Source organism: Eurosta solidaginis, chromosome 1, assembly GCF_040869045.1.
Source record: "Eurosta solidaginis isolate ZX-2024a chromosome 1, ASM4086904v1, whole genome shotgun sequence".
Taxonomy (NCBI): domain Eukaryota; kingdom Metazoa; phylum Arthropoda; class Insecta; order Diptera; family Tephritidae; genus Eurosta; species Eurosta solidaginis.
In genome coordinates this window covers 213,151,003-213,178,644 of record NC_090319.1, presented here as the reverse complement: position 1 = coordinate 213,178,644, position 27,642 = coordinate 213,151,003, and the positions used below count along the sequence as shown (strand labels likewise).

At 41.7% G+C, this 27,642-nt stretch overlaps 1 pseudogene; it reads right to left on the bottom strand.

The window, feature by feature from the left end:
• Window positions 1-72: 72 nt before the first annotated feature.
• LOC137239754 (protein claret segregational-like) lies at window positions 73-26,707 on the bottom strand (annotated as a pseudogene).
• Window positions 26,708-27,642: the final 935 nt, after the last annotated feature.

Here is a 27,642-nt window from a genome sequence, read left to right as displayed (position 1 = left end):
GAGTATTTTGAGAAGTATCTACTCTCCCCAGGGTATTATTTAATTTATTAAAAATAATAATAATTACATAAATTACAATACAAAACAATCTAAATCTAAAAATGCAGTTACATTTATAAACATCAATGTTTTTGAATTGCCTCCCAATGAAGGCATTAATAAATGCGTTAATTTGGAATTGCGATATGGTATATGATCCTGTTTTTGCAATAATGCTAATATAGCATTTGTGAGCTCCGATAATGAATGATTTATATTTTTAGTTTCGCTCATACTTGGACTAGTTTTGGGTGACTTAGAGCCAGCTAAATCTACAAGATTTATCGTTCCGACTGATGTCTCATTTTTCTCGGCGTGAAAACCAATAAGGCCAAATTTGTAACAGCATGAGAACGTGATGCACGTTCATTTCCTGCTGTTGAAGCCGTGGCACGATTCATTTTTGCCACATGCATCAAATCGCATAAACGTGAAGGTTACAGTCTCCTACGTTATATTTGACACATATATATCGTTCTTATTATGTTTAGCCATGCGTATTTCCATATCTTTCTGTTCGTTGCTCAGCAAATCATATAAGGCTTCTTTATAGATTTCCAAAAGTGTTACAAGTTGTTCGGCCGGTGTGCGTCTAATCCTGGAGAAGTGGGCGCACCGGGTCGGTCTCAGTGGGAATAGAGGATTCACTCAAACGAGACAAATAAGAAACACAGGAGGATTTTCCTCGTTATAATAATGCACTTTGTTGAAGACATGGATGGTCCTATCGGTGCCATAGGAAAATGAACCAGTGTTAAAAACGAAAAAAACAGGAACAAATTGTTAAGTGCACACAAATAGAGTGATGGCAAAAACCAAAAAACAAAAAACCTATAAAATCAACAGTGAAAATCAGTAAAAAGTATTGAAAACCTGAAAAAAAGGAAAAGTGAATAAAAAAAAGAAATAATTATTTTCTGCAAAAAGGCCTAAAAAGATATAGAAGTGAGAAAACTAAGGGTAACGTTGACATACATAAAAGAGAAAACCTGAAAAGAGAAAATTTGGAATAAAGGTTTCGAAAAACATTGAAAAAATATATAAAGAAAAAAACAAGGGTTAAAACCAAAAGCTAGTGACCTGAAAAGAAAAATGTTCAAATATTTAAATTAAAACCTGGTGACCTGGAAAAGGAAAAAAATATATACATATACCCTAAAAGAAAAATATTATAAACACAAAAGGGTCTAAGGTGAGAAATTAAAAATCATCAAAGGTACAGTCGACAAAAATCAGCACCAGGAACCACAACAACATCATAATTAACCAGCCGTTAGGAGAAATCCCCGTTACCCAGAATAATATAGATCCACAGTATACAAGGTAGTCCTAAGATTAAAGTAAGTGCGGTTAAATATTTTACCCCATAACCACATATATACATATCACTGTGTAGAAAGATTTGCATAGCTTAACGGATCAATATAATAAATGAGAAACCTCATTTGTTGCATTTTAAATAATATATTCATACAAATCTCCAATTTGTATATACTCTTTCCAAAATCCGCTAAGACATATAAGCCACACAAATTTTTAAATACATGAATATCACCCGTTTTATATACCAGCCCTTTTCACTTCGCTTTATATATGTAATATACTTACCGGCTACTTACCCGCTGCTAATTACCGTACCACGTAAATCTCCTTTCCCCAATTTGCATTCCGGTCAAAAAACAATATATTGGCGCCAACGTATGTGGACAGTCACCTCACACACACGTTAATTCTGTTTCTCCCATTTCCCAAACAAAGCACACGATAATCAAAACTTCCAAAAAAATTGCAGTTAGCAATATACAAAAATACACTTGGGCTCAGAAGCGCTGAGACAAGTACATAATTTCACCCTCAACACAGCGTACAAAAAAATTGTACTCAAATTGCGTCACACATACATACTTGTATTCAGAGACGCTGAAGCAAGTGCATAAGTCGCCCTCTCAAATTTATTGCATATAAAGGAAATATATATATGTACACAGTAGCCGCACAGTGAATCAGAATAGCAAAAAAAAACGCACAAAAATACACTGGGTACAAATCACAAAAAAAAGTGGTCAAATTTTATTTATTATCGAATGAATATAGCCACACAATAAATTAATTACAAAAAAAGGAATTATTATCTCCCTTAATAATAACTATTAATTATTATCTCCATTTAATAATAATTTTAGCTATAAAAACCTCCTCGTGTACTCCTAATACATAAGCCCTTAAATATACTCCGGTGTACTTCTTAACACACAAGGCTTGAATTTTGAAACTTTCCTGTGTACTTCTAAGACGCAATATATCAAATCTACTCTGCTGTATTCCTTACACACAATATATTTTAAAAACCCAGCGACTCCGAATACAGTCTAGTAATACTCACAAGTATACTCCTTGCAACCCGTTACAAACGAAATCCCACCCATTAAAAACAGCTTAACTTCAACGAAACTACAATGGCTGAAGAAAAAGGTGAAAAAACAAATACGCTTCTAGCACCCCAAGGACCTAAAACACGATCAAAATCACTGGCAGAAGAAGAAGAAGCGACTCAATCAGTGAGGAAATGCCTATTCGAGATAGCAAAATTCGAAAAGCTTTGCGGAAAATATTGGAACTGCAATGAGGCAGATCACACAAAACCTAGTCTGCAAACTTACATGGAGGAACTCAATAGGCACGTATCCCTAATAGAACGAGCGTATGAAGTAGCATACCTGAACCTCACGGATGAACGATCCATTGCATCTCTGGAAGAAAAATATGACACAGCGATGGGAACAAACATCAGCACGAAAGCTCGAATAAATGAGCTTCTCGCAACGTTGGAACCAACATCCAGCATTCAAATCCAGTCCCCACCTGTAGTAGCCCTGAATAACCGGGAACCCTACCTCAAAGTCCCCGCGTGTGATACAGAAGTGTTTCACGGTGGTTATGAGACATGGCCGTCCTTTAGGGATATGTTTACGGCAGTATACATAAATCACCCTAAATTGTCCCAAGCCCAAAAACTTTACCATCTGAGACAAAAAACCAGAGGAAAAGCAGCCCTCATAATTCAAAAATACGCCCTCAATGACCAAAATTTCGAGCTAGCCTGGGGTGCACTCAAGTCTAGATACGAGAATCGAAGAATTCTTGTAGACAGTCAACTTAAAACTCTCTTTAATATGCAACCCGTATTCTATGAAAGTGGGGAAAGAATTCAAGAAATTCAAACCACAATAAACAATTGCCTCTCTACCCTTAACACTAATAACGTACCCACTAGTAATTGGGACCCTATGCTTATTTATTTATGCTCTTCAAAACTCCCCAATGAAACTCTGGCTTTATGGGAACAATCTCTGGAGTCCAGAAAGGAATTACCACTTTGGTCGGAAATGGATAAATTCCTCACGACCAGATACGAAGTGGTAGAGCGACTAGGTACATACAGGCCAAGCAAACCTCGAAACTCAAACTCGAGCTTCACCCCTCGATCATCGACACCTCAAAGTCAATCCAACTTTAAAAATAAATCTCACTCCTTTCATAGCGAACAGCTCCGACAAGTATCATGCAAGTTGTGTAATTCAAACCACTCCATGATGAACTGCGTTAAATTCAAGCAACTCAGTGTGTCAGAGCGCAACAAGTTCGTAAAAGACAATAATTATTGTAAAAATTGTCTAGCATTCTCCCATTTAGAAGCCGAATGTTGTAGCAACTTCAAATGTGTATATTGTCAAAAGCGACATCACTCTCTGCTACACTATCAAACATCTCGGCCAGCGAACCCTAACACTTCCCGACAGTATCAGAGAAGAAATCAGTCCAAGACCCAAACCAATGATCAAGAAGATCCCTGTACATCAAAACAGGCAATGCAGCTCCAAGAATCACAAGCCCAAAACTCTACAAAAACGCAAGATTCAGGCAACAAAGTTCTATCTCACTTCTCCAGTAACAAAGAAAGAACGTTATTGCCCACGGCAGTGGTCCCGATACTCCATCGAGGAGAAACTTTCAAGGTACGGGCTTTGGTGGACCAAGGCTCCCAAAAGTCATTTATAACCTATCGAATACAAAAATTGCTAGGTCTACCAACCAAGAAGACTAATTACCAGATATTAGGGATGGGCGGACAAATAGTACAAAACTCCAATAAAATTTGTTCGATAACAATATGCTCTCGGGATTTAACGACACGAATCATTACCCAAGCCATAATTTTACCACAGTTAACACACTTCCTCCCTTCTTCCAAAGTGGTGATCGAAAATCTTGAACAGTTCTCCTCTTTAGCACTAGCTGACCCCCATTACTGTTCTCCAGGGAGAATAGACATGGTAATAGGTAGCGACATACTCCCACAAATCCTCCTGCAAGGCCTCGAAACCAACGTCGCAGGAAGCCTCATAGCTCAAAACACCATATTCGGCTGGATATTGAGTGGCCCAATAACTGAACAAATTTCAACGTTTTCAACCCGCATAATTGAAAACCCCGACGACTCTCTAAATGAACTCCTCAAAAAATTTTGGGAGCAGGAAGAAGTTCAATCCACCACACCGCTCGCAGATGAAGACACCTTTTGTGAAGATCTCTACAAAAGGAGCACCACCAGAAAAGAAGATGGTCGCTACATGGTAAAACTCCCATTCAAACAAAATTTCCCGGAAACATTAGCCCTCGGTCACTCACGACCCGCTGCTCAACAGCAGTATATTAGCATAGAAAGATCATTGGAAAAGAAACCAGAACTAAAAGAAAAATATTCTGAAGTATTGGAAGAATATCTAACCATGAATCACATGGAACCCACTTCACCCCTCGAAATTATCAAGGAAGGCAAATACTACTCATTTTATTTGCCCCATCATGCTGTCATAAAGCCCGACAGCAAAACAACAAAAGTACGGATCGTTTTTAATGCCTCAAAACTCTCGCATTCCGGAAGTTCGTTGAACGACGTACTACACACTGGTCCGACCCTGCAGAACGACTTGATGCTGGTAATCCTACAATGGCGCCTCTACAAGTTCGTTTTTAATGGCGACATCGAAAAGATGTACCGCCAAATACTCATACACCCAGAAGATCAGGACTATCAGCGAATCATAGTACGCAGATCTCCAAAATCACAGCTCGAAGATTTTAAACTGAAAACAGTTACCTTTGGTGTGAACTGTGCCCCCTACCTAGCAATCCGCACCCTCCATCAGCTAGCAGCAGACACCAAAGATGAATTCCCCCTCTCCAGAAATGTTCTTCTAAACGAGACTTATGTAGATGACATCCTCTCTGGCGGATATAACCTACAGTCCACAATAAACTCCATGACCCAAGTTATCGAAGCTCTGAGATCAGGCGGTTTTCCTCTGAAGAAAATAACGGCTAATCACCCCGAAATGCTCAAATCCATCCCAAAATCTGATCTCCTCGATGCAGATTTTCTAAAATTCCATGATGTCAGCTCCACAAAGACCCTTGGAATAAAATGGAACGCTATCAACGACTCATTCTCGTACTCATATGACCCTCTACCAGCCGCCGACTCAAGGACAAAGCGACAAATATTATCAGCAATAGCGAAATTGTTTGACCCGGCAGGATGGTTAGCGCCAATTATGATATTAGCCAAGGCTCTCCTTCAACAACTCTGGTTGGAAGGAACGGACTGGGACGAAGAGATCAAACCTCTGGCCTTACACAAATGGAACACCTTTCGGGGAAATCTCGCAGCGATAGGTGACATAAAAATCCCCCGATGGGTCGACTTTTCTCCCGACAAACCATTTCAAATACACGGATTCTCTGATGCCTCAGAAAAAGCATTCTGCGCATGCGTTCACCTCAGAGTGCAGAATAGCGATAATGATTTCACTACAAATTTGTTAGTAGCAAAGAGCAAAGTAGCCCCTTTAAAAACTGTAAGCCTCCCTCGCCTCGAATTGTGTGGGGCAGTACTACTCTCAAAATTAGTCAAACAAATATGCTCTCATTTGAAACTGCCCCCACATGAGCTAAGTCTCTGGTCAGACTCCTCAATCGTGTTAGCATGGTTGGAAAAACCACCTTCCACCTGGAAGACATACGTAGCAAACCGCACTGCGGAAATTCTCAAAAATGTCGGCAATGTTACTTGGCGCCATGTGTCAAGCGGCGACAATCCAGCAGACCTTGGAACACGCGGATGCAAACCCCAAGAGCTAGCTGAATCCTCCCTATGGTGGAAAGGCCCGGAGTGGCTATCCAAGTCTCCCGATTTCTGGCCCAAAGCGGTTCCTCAAAACTCCAGTCCACCAGAACAAAAACGGGTCGAAGCATTACACACCGGAGAGGCCCTGGATCCCTTAGAACGTTTCTCTTCGTTCGCTAGGGCCCTCCGCGTTACCGCGTACATGTATCGGTTCATCCACAAAGCGAGAAAACAACAAGTCCCTTCAACACATTCTCTCTCTCCAGAAGAGATTTGCCATGCAAAGGAACGCCTTATCATCGTAACTCAACAGATGTACTATGCGGAAGCAATCTCTTTATTAAAGGCCTCTAAGCCGATAGGTAGGAAGAGTCCGCTACTGCCATTGAACCCGATGTTAGACCAGAAGGAAATATTGCGCGTGAATGGACGTCTAAGTTATGCCCCACTTAGTGATAATGAACGTCATCCGATCATCATTCCGGAGTCCTCAAAATTTTGTACCCTCTTCCTCGACTTTACTCACAATCGTCTATTTCACGCAGGAAAGCAACTCATGCTTCGGATGGTACAGCAAGAATATTATATTCCGCGCTTGAAACAAAAGATAAAGTCATATATTTTCCACTGCAAGACTTGCACGATCCACAAGCAGAAGATGAATTCCCAGATCATGGCAGCGTTGCCAGCCGAACGATCAACGTATACTGTCCCGTTCCACACGACAGGAGTCGATTTTGCTGGACCATTCCTCGTCAAAACCTCTACTCTACGACGCGCTTTTCAACTAAAGCCATACATCTTGAGGTCTGTTCAAACTTGACCACCGAAGCGTTTAGAGCAGCCTTTGCGCGTTTTGTGGGCCGCCGCGGAATGCCGCACAAAATCATGTCCGACAACGGAAAGAACTTTATCGGCGCTCATCGAGCGATGCAAAGGGAAGTACCTCTTTTTCTCCAAGAAGCAGGTCAAGACATCGCCGAAAAATATGCTCCTCAAGGCCTTTCTTGGCAATTCATACCACCATACGCTCCTCACATGGGTGGGCTATGGGAAGCAGCAGTTAAAAGTTTTAAAACCCATCTAACAAAAGTAGCCGGTAATCATAAGTTCTCCTTTGAAGAATTCACGACCCTCATCGTTCGCATTGAAGGAGTCCTAAACTCCAGACCTATTTCTCCCATGTCGGAGGACCCTACAGACCTACTCGCGCTAACGCCAGGACACTTTCTCCGTGGTGCCCCCCTGCTGTCCCTGCCGGAAGCCAATGCAGAAAATCTAAATCCAACTCGTAAATGGCAATTACTTAAAGTCTTACACCATCAATTCAGCAACCGCTGGAAGAATGAGTATCTTCAACAACTGCATAAACGACAAAAATGGAAAATATCTCAGGCGAACCTGAAAGAAGGCGACCTAGTCGTTGTTAAAGATGATCTGTTGCCACCCAATGAGTGGCGCCTCGGACGCATTTCAAAACTGCATGCAGGTCCCGATGGAAATGTTCGCGTCCTCGATATTCGTACTCAAAATGGAGTAATAACGCGGAACATCACCAAAATCTGTTTATTGACCCCATTCTAATTCTCTTGCCCCTTTTCTTCCCAGCTAGAACTATCCTATCCTCAGTTCAACCTCAATTTACCCTAATGCTGAGTTTCTTTTCTCTTTTTTCTTCTAACGTTTTTCTCCACAGATCTAATCATGGAGTTGGGAAAATGCCGCCTATGTTGCCGACAGCACGCTTTGCGCCAATGCCACGCATTTCTAATAATGACTCCTGCAGAGCGATATGAGTCAGCACGCGCCCATCGCTACTGTGTCAACTGCTTGGCCACGTCACATACCACCGGCGAATGCAATTCCGCCGGCAGCTGCCGCCACTGCGGCCGAGCTCATCATACTTTGTTGCACCGTCCGTCCGTTCCAACGTCAACACGCAACCGACATTCGAGGTCTCCGCCACCCGCGCGTCATAGGCGCGAGGAACAACGAAGAACGCGACACCGTACAATTGAACGTCCAGCCGCTCGTTTGCAGAGCCGTAGTGGTAGCCAACGTAACATAAGGAAGCTGGTTAATCAAGCAAAGGTTACTTTACAGAAACTGCAAGAGCTTCTAAATTTGTCGACTCCGCAGGCCGGCCGCCATGTTGAAGACATGGATGAAAATTTGATCCAATTTGATTAACTTACCTGTAAAAATACTGACCTGTTAAATACTTACCTTAAATTGCATTGCTGAAGTTACACTAAAATTTGAATTTTATACTTACCCTTTATATCCACATTTACCCTAAAATCCTAATGTAAAACTCTTAAGAAGAGGTTGGAAAGCTACCGCTTCTTTTCTATTTACTTACCTTTGTATATGTTGATTTGCATGCTCACTGCACAGCTCAACGAGCGGTCATCGATGACCGCGCAGACAGTTGTTTTTTAGAGCGCGCGGTTGAATTACCTAGTAGTGGTTCAAGTTAAGGTTTATAAAGTTTATTATATTACAATCAAACAAATATCTTGTGAAGTGAAATAAAGTTGTGAACTAAAATCGTGAAATAAAGAAATAAACCTAATTATTAGTATATGAAATAAAAAATATATCGTGTGCTTATTTAGCAAGCCAAGTGACTGCCATTGGTGAGTGCCCCTACCCCCTCCCATTAATGTGAATAGCTAAACACACTTTATTGGGTAAAGATAAAATAAATTGAATACAATATTACCTGACTGTACAGTTGTAGGAAGCGGCGGAGATCCTTGGCGGCAGATGTTAACTGGTTGGCTGTTGAAATCAAAGAGGCCGGTTGTATAGCAAGCTACAACCGTTGACCCGCAAAATCCTCCGTTTTGGAGGGGAAAGGCACCCACACATCAACCCCGACATGCATATGCATGAGTGCTAACAAAAAGCACACATACACGTGCATGTACATGCATGCACATGCATGAGGGTGATGGTGTGGGTGGTTGTAAATTAAGTCGAGTATCGAGTATCGATTTGCAGAGTTGCATTGGGGGGGTCGCAATCAGTTGCGGAAAAGTTAGGCATCCTGCCTAAACATGCCGGCCCCCTTGCGATACGCAACATCGTTTTCCGCCAATGACCTCCGCTGAAACGAGAAAAAATTAGTATAAGACTTACACACTAAACTTAATCTAAATGAAAAGTTCGTCGGCGACGCAAAATGGCCGGGAATCCTTTCCGACTTGCTTAGCATGCCACCTGAGCTAAGATGAAAAAATTAGCGGTTATGAACAGTGAAGTGAATATTTCTTGCCATTGAATTATACATAATTCTTAAATATAGAAATTCAGAACGTAATATATCTATAGTCGATGGCCAGTAAGGCTGGACGAAGAGGCTGAGGTCTCCGTTCCAGAGTGGCACCATTTTTTGTTATTCTTTGGTTTTTGTCGTTTCGGATGGAGAGGCCGAGGTCTCCATTCCAGATTTGCGGTTTTTGTTGGTTGGACGAAGAGGCAGAGGTCTCCGTTCCAGACTCGAGGGTTTTGAGGTTTTTCTGGGCTGGACGGAGAGGCCGAGGTCTCCGTTCCAGCGTATAACGTGTCGTGTCGCTCTCAGGTCGACTGTGGCATTTTATTGATGTGCCAGGGCGAGTGGCCGTGAGGTTGGTTGGGTGATGCGGGTTTTCGCTGCAGCGCATGCATTTCGTCACCCTACAAGAAACGCTGATAGTTTTACTAATACACTCACACTTGTAATTGACAATGCTGATCCTGCGATGACGTATACATTGATACTCAAATTTATGTATGTTCCTTTGTTCGCTCACGCATGTCCGCATGTTCCCAACGACAGCCTATAATCATGAAAAAGGACTGAAACTGGGAAGGCTTCGGACACATGGTACAGAACAAAAGAACATACAGCAGATACCATAATGCATGTGAGACAGATACATAATTCTCAACGGAATTTTATGTATGCGAGAACAGATTATCCGATTTAATCATGTTGTCACTACTGACTGTCATATGACATTCAAATGATTATCACGGTTGTTTTGTTATTTTTTAAATTCCGCCATTTTCAACCGATGAAAACCATATAAAAAATAAGTTTAAAAAATGAAAAAGAGAGCATTTCAAAGCTCCATGCTAAAAGAAAAAAAAATCGAAAATAATATTAAAAAATAGCAAAAGCTGGCGGAATGTATGGGGTGCACTCAAAAAATTGATACGCGAAAAATAATAGTGGTTAGTGTTGATTCATTTTTAAATGTGTTTCCGCATGAGGAAAGCGCTCTTCTGTTGTTTTGTTATTTTCTGAATTTAAATTGAACATTTTGAACTCGAATTCTTATAAAACTATTTATTTTAAACAAATAAAACACGTATGCTTTTATCACGTACAAAATTAAAAACGTAATGAAATAAAGTAAATAAAAAGCAAAAAGCATTGTTTCATTTTTGGCGGAATATAACAATGGTCATTTATGATAGTATAACAGTCAAACCTGATATCTACAGTAAACTATCATTTATGACACTTTTTGATAGTTAGAGTGTCAGCACTGATCCAGGAAAAGGAATGAGAGTGAGCAGTATGGCTATATACTTAATCAGTAGGCGATGTTGGTGTATAAGAAGGAAACAAAAACTCACACGTACACAGTTGTTTACATCACATTTGCGCAAGTCCCCTTAAGTTTGTGATAGAAAGTTTGTATGAGGCGCTGATCGTTAGGTTGACATTGCTGACAATCAGATGATAGTCATATGATAGTCAGTGTTCTTGTAGGGCAGTTATGTATTATATTATTACCCTACAAAACACCTGGTCACAAAACCTACCCACGCCCATGCAAATGTGACTACGAGTATAACCTATCACCGTAAAATGACTAGTCAAATGCCGTGGAGTGACGAGAGCGTTTTTGCAAAGTAGTTAGTGCTGTGATTTCGAGCAGCTTATGCATTTCAACAAAACCAGCAAGATTGCGGTGTGTGGGAGGTTGGAACGGACGTGATTCCAAGCCACCCGCGCAAAATTACTTGTTTTCGTGATACGCGTGTTGTTTTATTAACAAACGTACGTTAAAATATATGAATAAACCGAGTTTAAAACGAAGCGTAGAGGCTGACGAAGGTATGTATTTAATTTTGTGCGAAAGCTCCTGACGAACAGCGCAAATCGTAATTAAATTGGAAAGTGTACCAGCTGCCGGTGCTTGCATGCAGATTGGCGATGCGTTCTCAACGACGCGTTCTATCTGCACGTACCATTTTGAGATGGCGCGCAACCCTGTCGTGTCTTTATTGGTCAGCTGACAGCTGGTATGGTGAATTTGTGGCGTGCGAATATATATATACATATATGTATTTGCTTGCCCTTGAAAAAAAAACTAGGTCACTGGGGCAGTAGCACACTAAGCCGGTAGAAACAGTTGACTTTTTGCCATTTCGGTATTTTTTCGTGTCGGGATTCTTTTATTTCGGGACCCGGATTGGTTTTGTACCGAGCCCTTATAATGACTGTTTGTGATGTTTGTTGTTGAAAAACAACAAGTCCTAAGCTCCCGTGTTTTGGCCATAGTGTGCCAGAGAATAAAAAAGGGAGGGGGGGGGGGGTGGCTAGGAGTGTACTGGATCTGGAAGTGCTTGTTCAGTGAGACGATAAAAAAAGAATCTGTCAATACATTCGTACCTAAGAGAAACCCCTATTCACCATATTTCCTTAATCCGATTCGCGAGTTAAAGGCTGTTGATTGAATTTGAATATCTCTACCTATGAGTACAATTGGATCGCTCTTTCTGAGTAGATACCGTGGAAAATTTCAAAGTAGGATCATAAACGTTTTTTTTTTTTTTTTTTTTTTTTTTAAGAGTGGAGGGCTGCATTTAAAACATTTCTTGGGTTCTCCAACGACCCATTAGAACGGCGGCCATTCTTTAGTTGGCGCATGCATGACTTTCAGAATTAGTTCGTAGAATAAATATCAACGTTCTGCACGTTGTTTGAGAAAAACTAGAAATTGTCTGATCTGAAAACCTGATTGCTAAATAACCAAAACCTTAACGAGTTGTGATTGTTCGAGTTTCAACTAATTATCAGTATATACTGCGTTTATAATGGGGAAAACTTCCATGCCTCTTAAAGAATTTTATTTGATTTTTTTTTTTTTTTAAATTCTATTATTTAGGAGATGAAATTCCTGTTGGCCTCGTGCCTTTAGCCGAGTGCCTATGTTCTGTGGTAGACCGGGGGTTGTTTCTTGTGTCCTCGCTCGGGGTGAGCGAGTGAATTTGGGTTTGATGTTGTCCTCGCTCTGGTGAGCGAGTGACTTGGGGTGTTATTTGTAATTTCTTTAAAAAATAAGTGTTTTGTGGCAGATCGGTTCGCCCTTCTGCGGTAGGCTTTTATGATGTCCTCGTTATGGGATAACGAGTGAATGTGATGGTTTCTGGTGTCCTCGCTCGGGGCGAGCGAGTGACTTGTGGGGGTTTCTGTTCAGGGGGCCCTCGGTTAGTATTGTTAAAGCACCTAGAAAAAAAATTTTTTTTTGTTTGCGAGCTTTTGGTAAGCTCTCCCGTGTCTTCGTGCGTCTCGCTCCCTTTCCCCATTGCCCACCAGTAGTCAGGTGTAGGATTCCCTCCGGTAGACTCGACACGAGACCGGGGGTGGAGAAAAAAAAAAGAGAAGATGTAGGATCGCCTTCCGGTAGACTCGCACCATCACGAGACCGGGGGGTTGATTATAATGAGGGCCTCGGGAGAGACAGAAGCTTAGGGATAGCGGGGCATCACGGCGCGTGGTTGAACGCGTCTTTATGTCCCGCGCTCCCTTTCCCCATTGCCATCGCGTAGTACGCCTTAGGTTTCCCCTCCGGTAGACTCGCACCCTCACGAGACCGGGGGGTTGATGATAATATATGGCTCCGGTGAACCACAGGCTTAGGGATAGAGAGACACGAAGACGCTGGTTCCTTAATTTGCCTTCTATACTATCACCAACCGTGGGCCTCTGATTTTAGGTAGCTGGGGGGAAATAGAGTTTTGGTTTTTGGGTTTTGTAAGGCGGGCTTTGGCCCCTTACATTTAATCCTCCTTGTCGTGGGACGGAAGGAGTACCAATTTCGTAATTGGTCTAGTGGTCTGTCCCCTGGTTGTATGAACGTCAATAACACGCACACGGTTATTAGAGCCTGGGTGTGTGTTGACGATTCTCCCCATTCTCCATTCGTTGGGTTGGAGGTTGTCCTCTTTGATAACAACTAGGTCTCCGGGTTTCAGATTAGGTTGTGGATGTTTCCACTTGTATCGTTTCTGGATCTCGGTGAGATATTCGGTTTTCCATCGCTTGCAGAAAGTATGATGGAGGGCCTTGAGTTTCTGCCACCGATTGATCATCGAGGCAGGGCTCTCACTCGCATCCGGCTCTGGCGGAGCCAGGAGATGGCTGCCAGTGAGGAAATGTCCTGGGGTGAGCGGCTCTAGGTCCGTCGGGTCATTGGACGCCGGGCTGAGCGGCCGCGAGTTCAGGCATGCCTCGATGCGGCACAGGAGGGTATGGAATTCCTCGAAGGTGAATTTGTGTGGTGAGGCTAACTTTTTGAAATGGCTTTTGAAGCTTTTCACTCCAGCCTCCCACAGCCCTCCCATATGGGGAGCGCCCGCAGGGATGAAATGCCAAGTGAGTGATTAGTGGCTGTACTTCGAGACAGCATTGTCTCGGGCTTGTGAAATGAAAGTTTTGAATTCCGATCGTAGGGATCGTGAAGCTCCGACAAAGTTTGTACCGTTGTCGGAGTAGACGTTTTTGGGACATCCGCGTCTAGATATAAAACGGGCAAAAGCCGCAAGAAATGATGGGGTGCTGAGGTCAGTAGTGGCCTCCAGATGAATCGCTCGTGTGGAAAAACACACGAAAAGGCAGACATAGCCTTTGTATAGTCGACACCCTCTGCCGCGGTAACTTTTAATGTTGAAGGGTCCGGCGAAGTCGACTCCAGTATTCGTGAATGCACGGCTGAATGTCGTGCGTTCGCGAGGGAGAATACCCATAAGTTGGGTCTGAGCACGCTTTCGGTGTACAGTGCAAACTTTGCAATTGTGAATTGTTGCCCTAATCATGGTTTTGATGTTAGGTATCCAGTATTGGGTGCGTATTAGACGTAACATGAGTTGGTTTTCCCCATGCAGACTTTGTTGATGAAACATTAGGACTGTCAGACGGGATAACCGGCAGTTGTATGGGAGGAGGATTGGGTGGCGTTCATTAAAAGCTAAGTCCTTTGACGCCCCAGTCGCCCTCCTACCCGAATGATGCTATGTTGGTCTAGGTAGGGATTAAGTGAGAGTATTGCACTTTTCCCTGCTATTGGTTTTCCGGCCTTTAGATCACTATATTCGGAACTATAGTGTTGTTTCTGATAGATTTTAATTAAGAGTTGGGTTACTAATTTGATCTCATCAGGAAAGAGTAAAGGTGACTCGACCTGAAATGATTTTTTTGTTTTGGGGTGAGTTCTTCGGTAGAACCTCATTACGTATGAGAGCACCCGTAAAGCCCTAGGTAGGTCTGAAAAGCGTTAAAGAACATCGGTAGTATTTACTGTTGTTGTTGCGCAGGTCTTCGCCCTCTTTTCCTCTACGGAGGTGATGTAGTCACTTTCTTGTGCTGGCCATTGGGAAGTGTCTTCTTGCAGCCAAGAAGGTCCCTGCCACCACAACGAATTGTTGACCAATTCAGACGCAGGTAATCCTCTGCTACCTAAATCTGCTGGGTTAGATTCTGAATCTACGTGCAACCAGTCCTTATTTCCGACCATGTCAATGATCTTGGTGATCCGATGTGCGACGAAAGTGGACCAAGAACAAGGCGGTTTCCTTATCCATGCGAGGACGATAGTTGAATCCGTCCAAAGGTGCACTTTCACTGGTTCCAATTTAAGGTTTCTGAAAATTGATTCGGTGATTTCTGCTAACAGCACGGCTCCGCAAAGTTCCAAACGTGGAAGAGAAAGAGTTTTCACTGGGGCTACTCGGGTTTTGGCTAGAAGCAGGTTCGTGCAGACTTTATCATCCGTTTTGACGCGCATGTAAATGGCTGCTGCATAAGCCTTCTCGGATGCGTCACAAAATCCATGGATCTCGATGTCGGTTCCTGGTGAAAAGTTGACCCATCTAGGTATCCGGATTTTATCGATTTCATGGTATTGGTCGGTGAAGGTTTTCCATCGTTCCAGCGTACTGGTAGATACTGGTTCGTCCCAAGCGGTGCCTTCCAGCCAAATACTCTGCATGAGTATTTTTGCCACAATGACCATTGGTGCCAGCCATCCCAAAGGATCGAAAAGTTTGGCGATTGCTAATAGTATCGCTCTCTTCGTAATGTTTTCCGGGTTGTCCAGCATCCCTGCTTTAAAATAAAATAAATCGGAGAGGGCATTCCATCGAATGCCTAACGCTTTAACTGAACTGGTATCTTCGAATGCCAGGAAGTTTTCATTGAGCAGGTCTGCTTTGGGGATGTCCCTTAGAATGTCCTCTGAATTGGATGTCCATTTGCGAAGTGGAAAGCCCGCTAAGTGTAGGACTTGACGAATTTCATCTCTGGCTTTAATAGTCGATGTGATCGTATGTCCACCCGCTAACACGTCATCTACATACATGTATTCTCGTAGTATGTTAGCCGCTGTAGGGTGTGAGTTTGACACGTCGTCTGCCAGTTGTAGGAGCGTTCTTATCGCGAGATATGGAGCGCAATTCACTCCGAAGGTAACCGTCTTTAATTCATAAAGACTAATAGGGTCATTCGGGGACGTGCGATGCACAATACGTTGAAATTTGGTGTTCTTATCGTTCACCCAAATTTGACGACACATCTTTTCGATGTCGCTATTGAAGACAAAGCGGTATAGTCTCCATCGTAATATAAGGATGGGTAGATCGGCTTGTAGAACTGGGCCTGGGAGTAGAATATCATTTAAGCTCTTACCGTTGGCCGTCGGGCTCGAGGCATTAAATACTACGCGTACCTTTGTAGTGGTACTTTCTGCTTTAATAACGGCGTGGTGGGGCAGGAAGTAATGATCCGAATCGTCGGATGGGATATTTCTTTTCAATTTTTCCATATGTCCGAGCGTTTCATATTCTGACAACACTCGAACATATTCCTTACCTAAATCTGGGTTTTTTATTAGCCGCCCCTCATTCCGGAAGAATTGGGAGCATGCACGCTTCAGGAATGGTCCTAAGTTAATATTGTTAGGGTAATCCTGCCGGAATGGTAGTGACACGGTGTACCTTCCATTCTCACTTCGCTGCGTTGTTTCTTTAAATAGTTGTTCGCAGTGCCTTTCATCTTCATTTAATATTTTATTTTTGGGTACATTTTCTACCTCCCAGAAAGCTTTGAGTTGGTTGTCTAACGCAACCTCGTTGTAGAACGACATAATGCTCTTCGTTGGATTCGGTGATTCGATACGACCGGTTAGTATCCAACCGAACACTGTCTCTTGGGCTAAGAGTGTGTTTAGCACGTTCTTTTTTATACCGCTCATTATAATTTGGGGATATATGTCTCCGCCAAGTATGAGGTCTACGTCTTCATTGACGTAGAACCTCTTGTCTGCCAAAACCAAGTCTGGGAATGCCTGCATAGTCATTGCGTTGATATGGCAGGATGGAAGATTCCCAGTGAGTTTCGCTAGAACTAGTACGGGTGTAGTCAGGCTGAAGCAGGGATCCACTGGTGAACGTATTTCGATGTTGGATGCTTCTATCACCTGAGCTGACACCGCATTTGTGATGCCTGAAACATGGGCATGCATTTTCCTCGCTGGCAAATTGATTCTGCGTTTCAGTCTTTCAGTTATAAAGGAACATTCAGACCCAGAATCAATTAATGCCCGCGCGGAGAAGTCGGTACCATTATGGTGAATGTGTACGCGAGCAGTTCCTAATAGCACGCCTGTGCTGGAATTGGCATGGCAGGATTTGACATTCTGATTCGCCGAGGAAGGTGGTTGTCCCGATTTCTGTCTTTTCCTTGCCTGTGCCGAAGTTGATGGGGCATTATCCGCATCTTTGAAGGGATTTCGTACCGCCGGTTGCTGAAGTGTGTCCGCATGCAGGAGCGTATGGTGACGAGAGTGGCATTTGGAACAGTTGTATGAACTGGTGCACCTCGTCACTGTGTGTCCTGGGGATAAACAATTCAGGCAGCCATTTGTGGATTTGACGAATTTAATCCTTTCTACTGGGTTTAAATCGCAAAAACGTGAACAGTTGCGTAATCTGTGCTCCGTAGATTTGCACATTTTACACACTGATTTTGTTGTTTGCTTGGTTACTTTGGTTTGAAAAGCACCAAGTCTTTTTGTAGGGTTTTCCGTCGACTGGCGCGACGTGTTTGATTTTTGCACTTTAGAAGTGGCATTCCCTGTAAAACCAGACACGGTTTCAAGTGTCTGGAAACGATTTGACAAGAATTTGTCCATATACTCCCACTTGGATATGTCCGTCTTGTGGTCAATGCTCTGCTCCCATAGAGCCAACGTATTTTCAGGTAATTTTGTCGAACATAAATAGGTAATAATCGCATCCCAATTTGAAACATCGATCTGATGTGTTTTTAGAGATGCCAAGCAATTATTTATGTCGCGCTGTAAGGTTTTGATAGAGCTGCCGCACTCGCTATCTATCTTTTTTAGATTAAACAAAATTTGTAGTTGTGAGTTTACGAGAATCCGCTTATTCTCGTATCTCTCACATAGGTTTTTCCAGGCTGTTTCGAAGCCTTCATTTGTCAAGGGACATTTTTTGACGATGTCCTTTGCCTCACCTTGAGTTTTCTGATTGAGGTGGAACAACTTTTCTACCGAGCTTAGGCGACTGTTGTTTTTGTATATGGCCGTGAACAGGTCACGAAACGTTGGCCAAGATAGGTAGTCGCCCTTGAACACCTCAGTATCACAAGCTGGCAGGTGGATACTATGTTCGCGCGCGCGTTCTCCCTCAGGTTTGACTGCCCTATCTTTTTCCTCCTTCAATTTAGTTTGAACTTCAGCCATGTTCGACATGCATCTCAGGAATACGGCATATGCCGCTTTATGCTTGATCTTGACCGCTGCAATTTTCTTAGCATCGAGCGTGTCAGAGTCAAGCAATTCCTCGAGGGCGGTCTCGGCTTTTTCCCACTTAGCTTGCAACTCTTTTTGCTGTATTGCAAGAGTGTGTATAGTGTGCAGAGCCGCATTTATGTCATTAAAATCGGCCTCGAATTCGATTATTCGATCGGCCAATCTAATATATGGATCCATGTTCATGGATTAAAGCGGAAAGCGAATTAATCAAGGGATATAAAACTTGAAAGCCTGAGCGAATCACCCAACGAACAACTATTAAAATTACGCAGAATTGATTATTACTTTTAATTTGTTTATTTTTGTCTGACTTTGCAGATTATTTGTACCGTAAAACAGGGAGCAGGGGGAAGCAACACCAATGTGTTTTGTGTAAATAAAGGGGGCCACTCGCCACTTCCAAGTTAAATTGTATTGTATAATAAGTGCGCGCGCTGGTATGAACTCGACGAAAAGTGTAAAAACGTGTAATAAATCTTGTGCGAAAATTTATTAAGAAACTAGTGAAATTAAAGTGATGCAAAAATAAAATTTAAATCGAATGGCGTGAAATTTTATGTGAAAGTGAGGTTATGTGTACCTCTTCCTTGTGCTGTGTCAGATAGTCACAAGGAATTAAAAGCGTTAATGTTACGCGTTTGGACTTCTCCTTCTTTTCGTCACAAATTTTTTTTTTTTTACACTTTTCGCACTTAATACCAAATCACTACGCGTGTGGCACTGAGAATATTTATTTTTTAGACTGTTTTATTTATTTATTTTTTTGTATATAACCAAAAAAATTGTGGCAAGAAATATTGCACTTACTTTGTGGCTGTTTGCTGTTCTGGTGATTCTGTGGCAAGTAGCTTGTGTGCTGCAGTGGCTTCCGCTGGCTGTCGCTTGCTCAGTGTTTTGACGCTGGTATTAAATAATATACTTTTTGTTGATGGGCAAAATACTTTTCCTGATGAATTTTTCGGGCTAATTATATTGTGGACTGTATTGTTAAGGTGCTGTTTCCAATTCCTGGTGAGATAGGACCAAATGTTCGGCCGGTGTGCGTCTAATCCTGGAGAGGTGGGCGCACCGGGTCGATCTCAGTGGGAATAGAGGATTCACTCAAACGAGACAAATAAGAAACACAGGAGGATTTTCCTCTTTATAATAATGCACTTTATTTGGTAAAGATAAAATAAATTGAATACAAACCTGACTGTACAGTTGTAGGAAGCGGCGGAGATCCTTGGCGGCAGATGTTAACTGGTTGTCTGTTGAAATCAAAGAGGCCGGTTGTATAGCAAGCTACAACCGTTGACCCGCAAAATCCTCCGTTTTGGAGGGGAAAGGCACCCACATGCATGCACATGCATGAGGGTGATGGTGTGGGTGGTTGTAAATTAAGTCGAGTATCGAGTATCGATTTGCAGAGTTGCATTGGGGGGGTCGCAATCAGTTGCGGAAAAGTTAGGCATCCTTCCTAAACACAAGTATTTCATATTCCCAACCAAGACGTTTATAATTTTTAATGGAATCGAAAAGTATTCTGGCTGTGCGTGGAATCACTCCAGCTTTTGTCGGCACACCGTCCATTGTATATGTTTTTCCACTGCCGGTTTGTCCATAAGCAAATATACAAATACTGTAACCATCCAAGGTAGATTGTATTAAAGGTGACACCATCTCAAAAATGTCCTCCTGTTTTGAATTAGGATGGAAGACTTGATCAAAGGAGAAATTGTGCGCTCCACCTTTATTCTTATCATAGTTTTGTATTTCAACTGTGGATTCATCAATATAATTCCAACCACAGAGTACTTTATCTTCTTCAAAATCTAATGGCGTCCTTACACGACAGAACACGCGTATATTGCCACGCAAATCCATCATAGTGTTATGTAATTCTTTACGTTCCAAGTTTGCATGAAACAGTTGCTCCTTGCAGGCAGTCAAATCTTCATGTAACAATTAATTTTCGGTTGTTAAACGTGTGGATCGTTCGCGTAGCTGTAGTACTTCATGGGTAAGTGTATCGTGGGCTTCTTTTAGAATCTATAAATAGAATATATAAAAAAAACAAATTAGAGTATTTTTAAAGTATTCCCAATTTGCATGCAAATATATTGACCTTATGTTCATGCATTATACACTCCAATTCTTCCTTAGTCTTCACAAGTGAGCCCGTAATGGAATCAAATTTTAAATATAAGGATTTCAGTTGCTGATTTTGTAATGTACTTATATTGAAATGTCACCCATTTTATTACACCATGCATTTCTGACAGATGGTAAATGTCACCTGCTGGCGGAAATGCAGCCAACTTCGGGTTTGCCCTGGGGCCGGCCTCTTCCGGTGACAGCGAAACGCAGAGGTTGTTCAAATAAAAATAAAGGAAGAGAAATAAATCAAATCGTTTTAAATAAAAAGAAATAAATTACATCCTCAGGTGTGGGGTGCTACCCTCTATTCGCATAAATAAATATTAGAAGAAAAACTCGAACCATAAAAGAAAAAAGTGAAAATGCCGCTCACACGTTTTAATATATCAAGCTAATCGACAGTGGAGCAGAAATCCACAGGTACCAAAAGAAAACCTAGCACCATCGTTGTACCTCCGCCTGCTCCTGGTGCTCCTGCTGCCTCTGCCATTTCATCGACCGCTCTAGCTAGTACTTTTGGCAATACATTGCCTGCTGCAACTACCTCTGCCTCTATGGCGCCTGTTGTCACCGCTGCCAAATTGCCCGTCGCTGCCGCTGTTACTATAGCGCCTGTTGTCACCGCTGCTAAATTGCCTGTTGCTGCCGCTGCCACTACATTTCCTGTTGTTTCTGCTGCCACTACATTTCTTGCCGTTACCGCTGCCTCTGCCACTACATCACCTGCTGCCTTCGCCACTACGTTGCTTGCTGTTACTACTATTGCTGTACATCATAATTCACCCGCTGTTATGCTGTCCGATGCCTCTGGTGGGACCGTCGTAATGCCCAGTGAGACTACCAACAACGTTGCCTGGTATGGTTCCACTCAGCCTCATATGAATGAATCCGATGCAAACTATGTCATAAGCCCAACTATTGCTTCTGACCCAGCTCTTCTAACTCCCCAGCGGGTTAGGGGATCAGAATATACCCGCGGTAGGTATGCCTGTCGTAAGAGGCGACTAAAATACTAGATCCAAGGGGCTGTGTAGCGCAACCATTCAGGTTGCCAGCGCAATATATAGCTTCTGCAAACCCAATTGTCAACCTCACCTATCCGCGGCGAATCCTATTTCACTAACACAAGCTCCTCATGGAACTTGGGGTTGGGGAATGGCCTGAAGGTTTAATGTGGCCACATAAATCGTTCCCGAGATGGTGGGGCTAGCACCTTAATGGTGCTGTGGTACCGGAGCGTACCTGATCTGTATCCGGCAAAGGACCATCACATCGATAACACTCCCCAAAGCCTTCGGGGAGCAACCTTATCGCTACAATAACAACAACGTGTCTGTAGGCCTTGAAGCCACACCATCAAGTGGAGAAATAAACCACCTTGAAGAGCAGTTAAGGTTATTGAAGCTACGTAAAGAAGTAATAGAGCTCTAAGGTGTAGTCCAGCAATTGGAGTCTGGTCCGGACGTGCGCATAGGAAAGTATATCCATTTCGACGAACTTGATGCAGCAGTCCCGAAGTTTAGTGGCGACAATCAGTACGATATAAATCGGTGGTTTTTACAGTTTGAAGACTATGCTGATGCTAACAACTACAATGAAAGACATATATGCCTAGCATTGCGCCGATGCATGACTGGGACAGCGAAAGAATTCGTTTTGAACCAAGGCCTAACGGATTACTCCACGCTGAAGCTTTTATTATGCGCAATGTTCTGCCGTAATTGCTCTCGACAGGAGGTCTATCGCCAGCTACGGCTACGCAAACTAAAACCGTCAGAATCGTGTGTCAGTTATGTGGTGACAATGCAATCAATCGCTGCCCAATCGGAGATAATGGAGCAGGAGTTGGTTGACATTATAGTGGACGGAATCCCAGAGAGCAGCAACAATATAAGCATCTTGTATGGCGCTAATACCATAAGCGAACTCATACGCCGAATGGAAATTTACGAGCAACGTCGACACAGTGTTGGTGCGCGCAAACCATTGAACACAGAGGTATCAAATACCGCAGTAAAGGCAAACACTACTGAAGATCTTTCCACTGTACGTTGTTTCAACTTCTCGCTATTCGGGCATTATCAAAGTGCCTGCCCAATCCGCAACGCTCAGCCGGGTCATGTTTTATTTGCCACCAACTAGGACATATGCATCGCAATTGCCCAAAGAAGAAAACCCAAACATCTCAAGTTGCAGCCGTATCCATGGATGACTATGTTCCTTTACAATCTCAGCAAGAGGTAAGTGTGGCCTTTTACGATAAAAATCGAAAAAGATGTACAGGTTTTACAAATATTATCTCTATTTTCGATTCCGGTAGTTCTATTAGCCTTTTGCAAAGATCAGTTGCTGAAAAATTTGTTAAGCTGTTATTTCGGGCAAAGCCTACACAATTCGTTGTTGTGGGTAAAAAAAGGATATATTCTTTTGGCACAGCATTGTGTGCAATTTATTTTCGTAAATTAATTGGAAATATTAATGTAATAATAGTTCCAGATGAAACTTTAACTTTTCCATTAATTATTGGTCGAGATTTTTTGCAAAAATTTAACATTCACTTAATACAATTAAATGAAATATCAAATGAATTTAATAAAAACGTAAAAGAAAAGGTACCTTCTAGAGATACTGAATTAAATAAAGAATGTCCAAAAAAATATATATCTGATTCGATTATTAATAAACTTGTTGATGGTAACTTAAGTGTTAAATCAGATTGTAATAAGCCTACATTAAGTGAAGTATATGACAGATGTGATCATAATAAGCAGGACTCAAAAGAAATGGGCAATTACCCCTATGATATGACGGATTCTATGATTCAGCTGTGAAAGAGATAGGGGCAATAGATGAAATTGGTTTTCAGTCGGAAATAGATATAGGGCCCAGTTTGGCTAAACGAGAAAGAGGGGTAGTAATGGAAGTGTTGTCTAGTAAATATTTATCGCCTACATCAATTGAAAAAAAAAACCGTATGACTATAGAATGACAATCCGAACAACGGACGATATACCTTTCTATTCTTTGCCAAGACGATTATCGTTTAAGGATAGGGAAGAAGTACAAAAGATCACTGATGATTTAATGAAACGCGAAATTATACGACCTAGTAACTCCCCTTATGCTTCTGCGATTGTCCTGGTAAAAAAAAGAGTGGCGAAACTCGTATGTGCATCGATTATAGATCTTTGAATAAGAAAACAGTTCGCGACAATTTTCCATTGCCCTTAATAGACGATTGTATACATTATATGTCGGGGAAAAAGTGGCTCACTCTATTGGACTTGAAAGATGGGTTCAATCAGTTAGCAATGGATGAGGGATCTATTCCATTAACATCTTTTGTCCCACCACATGAACAATTCGAGTACCTTAGAATGCCATTTGGGTTAAAGAATGCACCGGCTACTTTTCAGAGATTTGTTTATAACATCTTCCGAGACCTAATTGATGCAAAAGAAATCATTGTGTATATTGATGACATATTAACAGCGTCAAGTGATCTTGAAAGTCATATTAGGATCCTACGTAAAGTGCTTAGGAGGACTTAAGAAAAAAATTTGGCACTTAAGCTTAGGAAGTGCAAGTTTTGCTAAAACGTCATTGAGTATTTGGGTTATCAAGTTACTCCTTCAGGAATACAGCCTTCAAGGATCCATATTAAGGCAATTGCGAATTACCCAGTCCCAAAGAATCATAAAGAGCTCCGCTCTTGTATTGGTTTGTTTTTTTATTTTCGAAAATTTCTCACTTCTGTCTCTAAAATCGCTAAGCCACTCTTAGATTTACTACGCAAGGATGTTGAACTTAGGTTTTCAAGGGAATGTTTCAAGGCATTTGAGGAATTACGCAATATTTTAGAAAGTTCACCGCTGTTAGCAATATATGTTCGCAAACGTGAAACACAACTTTATTGCGATGCAAGCAGTCAGGGCTTTGATTCTGTGCTTCTACAAAAGCAGGACGATAGGAAATTTCATCCAATAGCGTACTTTTCCAAAACAACGACACCAGCTGAGTCTAGATATCATAGATTTGAGTTAGAAACCCTATCGATCATATATTTTCTCCACAGATTTAGAATAAATTTAGAAGGTGTGCCATTTAAAATCATAACAGATTGCAACTCACTCACTATGACCCTAAATAAGAAACAGATCAATCCGAGAATAGCTAGGTGTGCATTGGAGCTGGAAAATTTTGATTATTCTATTCAGCATCGGGTTGGAGCTAATTTGGGCCATGTAGACGCATTAAGCCGGAGTCCGTTGTTGGAAATAGAATACGATTCCATAAATTTCACTTCAAAATCCGATGAAAGCAGTATTAGCAGTCGTCAGTATTCTCAACTTGTAGATTCGCAACCCTGATCTGACGAAGTTGAAAGTGAGTTAGTGGCCGCTGTATACTTGGATGATCTGGATGTTCAGATCCAAATTGCTCAGAACCGAGACGAGAAGCTTAGGGAGCTCATGCCCAAAGTGGAGAAAGAGGAAGTCATTGGGTATGAACTAGTGGGCGGTTTAGTGTGTAGGAGAATTGGCGAGAATATCGCAGTAGCATCACCGCAGGCAAATGGACAGGTCGAGAGAGTAAATCGTGTCCTCAAGACGATGTTGAGTAAACTTACTGAGTCCGTGGAACACTTCGACTGGACCGCCAAGTTGCCTCAAATAGAATATGTTCTAAACAACAGTATTCATAGTACTACAAAAAACTCGCCTAGCGTTTTACTCTTTGGGGTAAATCAAAGAGGTAGTATCGTGGATAAATTTACCGAATCCATGGAAGACAAACTAGTGGATGAAGCCACTAGAGACCATGAGGAAAATAGGCAAAAGGCACTTAGGAATATAGAACGTTCTCAATAGTATAATTACCAAAATTTTTTTAAACACAGTGTTCTGGCGAAAAACTATTCAGTAGGAGATTTTGTAGTCATTAGCACGTGGATACCACGGTGGGAACTATTAAGAAACTCGTTCAAAAGTATAGGGGCCCGTATGTTATACACAAAGTACTACCGAATGATCGTTATATCATAAGGGATATAGATAACTGCCAACTGACACATTTGCCATATGATGGCATTGTTGAAGCTATGAAAATTCGTAAATGGTGCCTGCCTAATAATGATGAACAAGACCCACTTCAGTCACCAAGTGCAGCAGGTCACACAACCTCAGCTGATTGAGGTCAATCATTAAGTCAGATTGGCACAGTGGTAATGTACTTATATTTAATCTGTCATGTCACCCATTTTATTGTACCATGCATTTCTGACAGATGGTAAATGTCACCTGAGGTTGTTCAAATAAAAATAAAGCAAAAGAAATAAATCAAATCTTTTTAAATAAAAAGATACAAATTACAATTTAAACAATCACGCTCAGTGTAAAAGTTTTTTAGTTTTTCTTTGGTTTTATATAACTGATCCTGTGATTCTTCAAGCTGTTCTGGTAGTCCATCTAACGAACTAATTTGCTCACATTTCTCTTAATATTTTGCTTTAAGAATTAAAGAAAAGAATAAATCATTATAACGCGCCTTAAAATTATAAGGCGGTATACGGTTATTAATTAGTTTTCCAGCACCTGTGGTTGATATTGAGGAACTGGCGCTACTGGGTGTAGCTTTTTTGTTATGGGTGGCAGCTTTCGTTGCTGTTGTCGCGTGGTATTCGTCATAACAGCGCGTACGGTACCACTACCAGTAGCTCCTGTTCAAATTTGAGGTCGTGTTGGTAATTGCCTTTTTGAAGATACTGTGGTGGAAGCTGTTACATTACCTATACGTGGTGGTCTATTAACTGTAACATTTGAGTTGAATACAGAATTAATTTGTGTTGTAGCATTTGCAGATGCGCCTGTATATGCAGAGCATGTTGTCTTGGCAGGTATGGGAGCAAGGGTCGTTTCTTCTCGTTTCATTGGTCTTATTTCCCTTATGTCACGAATATCACTGACTGAGCGGCTGCATCGCAGCTTGGCACGCGCCATGCCAGTGTAACATGCAGATTGCGATCGAACGATGCCTAGTGATCCGGCACGTTCTTCAAGAGAAAATTGAATATTACAATGTAGTTATTAGTTCTAAAAATATAAAATGTTGTTTGCATACCTCTTCGTTGGAAACCATTTGGTAAATTTGTTAAATCACGCGCCAAAGGCTGAAAAGTATCCAGTGATTTGTGCGGTGATTCTCCATAGGCGAGACAAACATTGGGCATGTTGGTGTTGAGTGTGGATAGGTACGAGTTTAATCAATAGACAGGCAAATAATACAGGTGTTTCACTCTGTGGGTTCACAAAGTTTCTTACTTTTTTGTATTTTAATTACACTGTATACCTACCATATGCCCCAATTTCACTTATATTATTTTTGCGCTGCATATTCATACAGTGTTCATTCTTTAGGTCATAAAGTTCAGGGAAATAGCTTATTTGCAAAATTAACTGCTCTTCGTCAGCCGAAATGTTAGCAAATAAATATTTGAAAATGTCGTAGAAGTGCCGAGAGTTAATGCCCACCTAGCGACAGTAGACCGACACGACGCGGCTTTTCATTTACTTAAATTACCCTGCAAAAATTGTTGGATTACGTGTTCCATTTTCTTCATGTTGGAGTACTCTAACGATACTCCTTTGTAATGCGTTTGCGGACCACCATCAGCCGATCATTGCTCGTTTTTTAACGACAGTGATCACGACACGATGACGATCGAACAGATTGCCAAAAGTAAAATATTGCATGCAAATAACTAATAATAAAATTTTACTTTAGCAACTCTGATAAAATGCAGCAGCGCACTGGTTTTATGTATACATACTATAGTATGTATAGAGAAATATTAGTTTCTTTATTCACACAAATGCTAAATAACATAAGACTATTCGTAGTATAAAATATAAAAGTTGTATTGCCCCTCTTCATTTACTTTCATTTTAAATTAAATTCACTTCGATAATTCTTTCCGACACAATTCCTCTGTGGGTGCTCCATGGAGTACTACAGTGAAAGTACTTTGGAAAGTACTCTCACGTATGTACTCTATGGAATACTCACAAACAAAGCGAGATTGGGATCACCCACTCCTCTTCTAGGACATCGCAATGTTAATTGGAGCACATTTTTTGTATGAATACAGATTAGATTTGGAGCAGT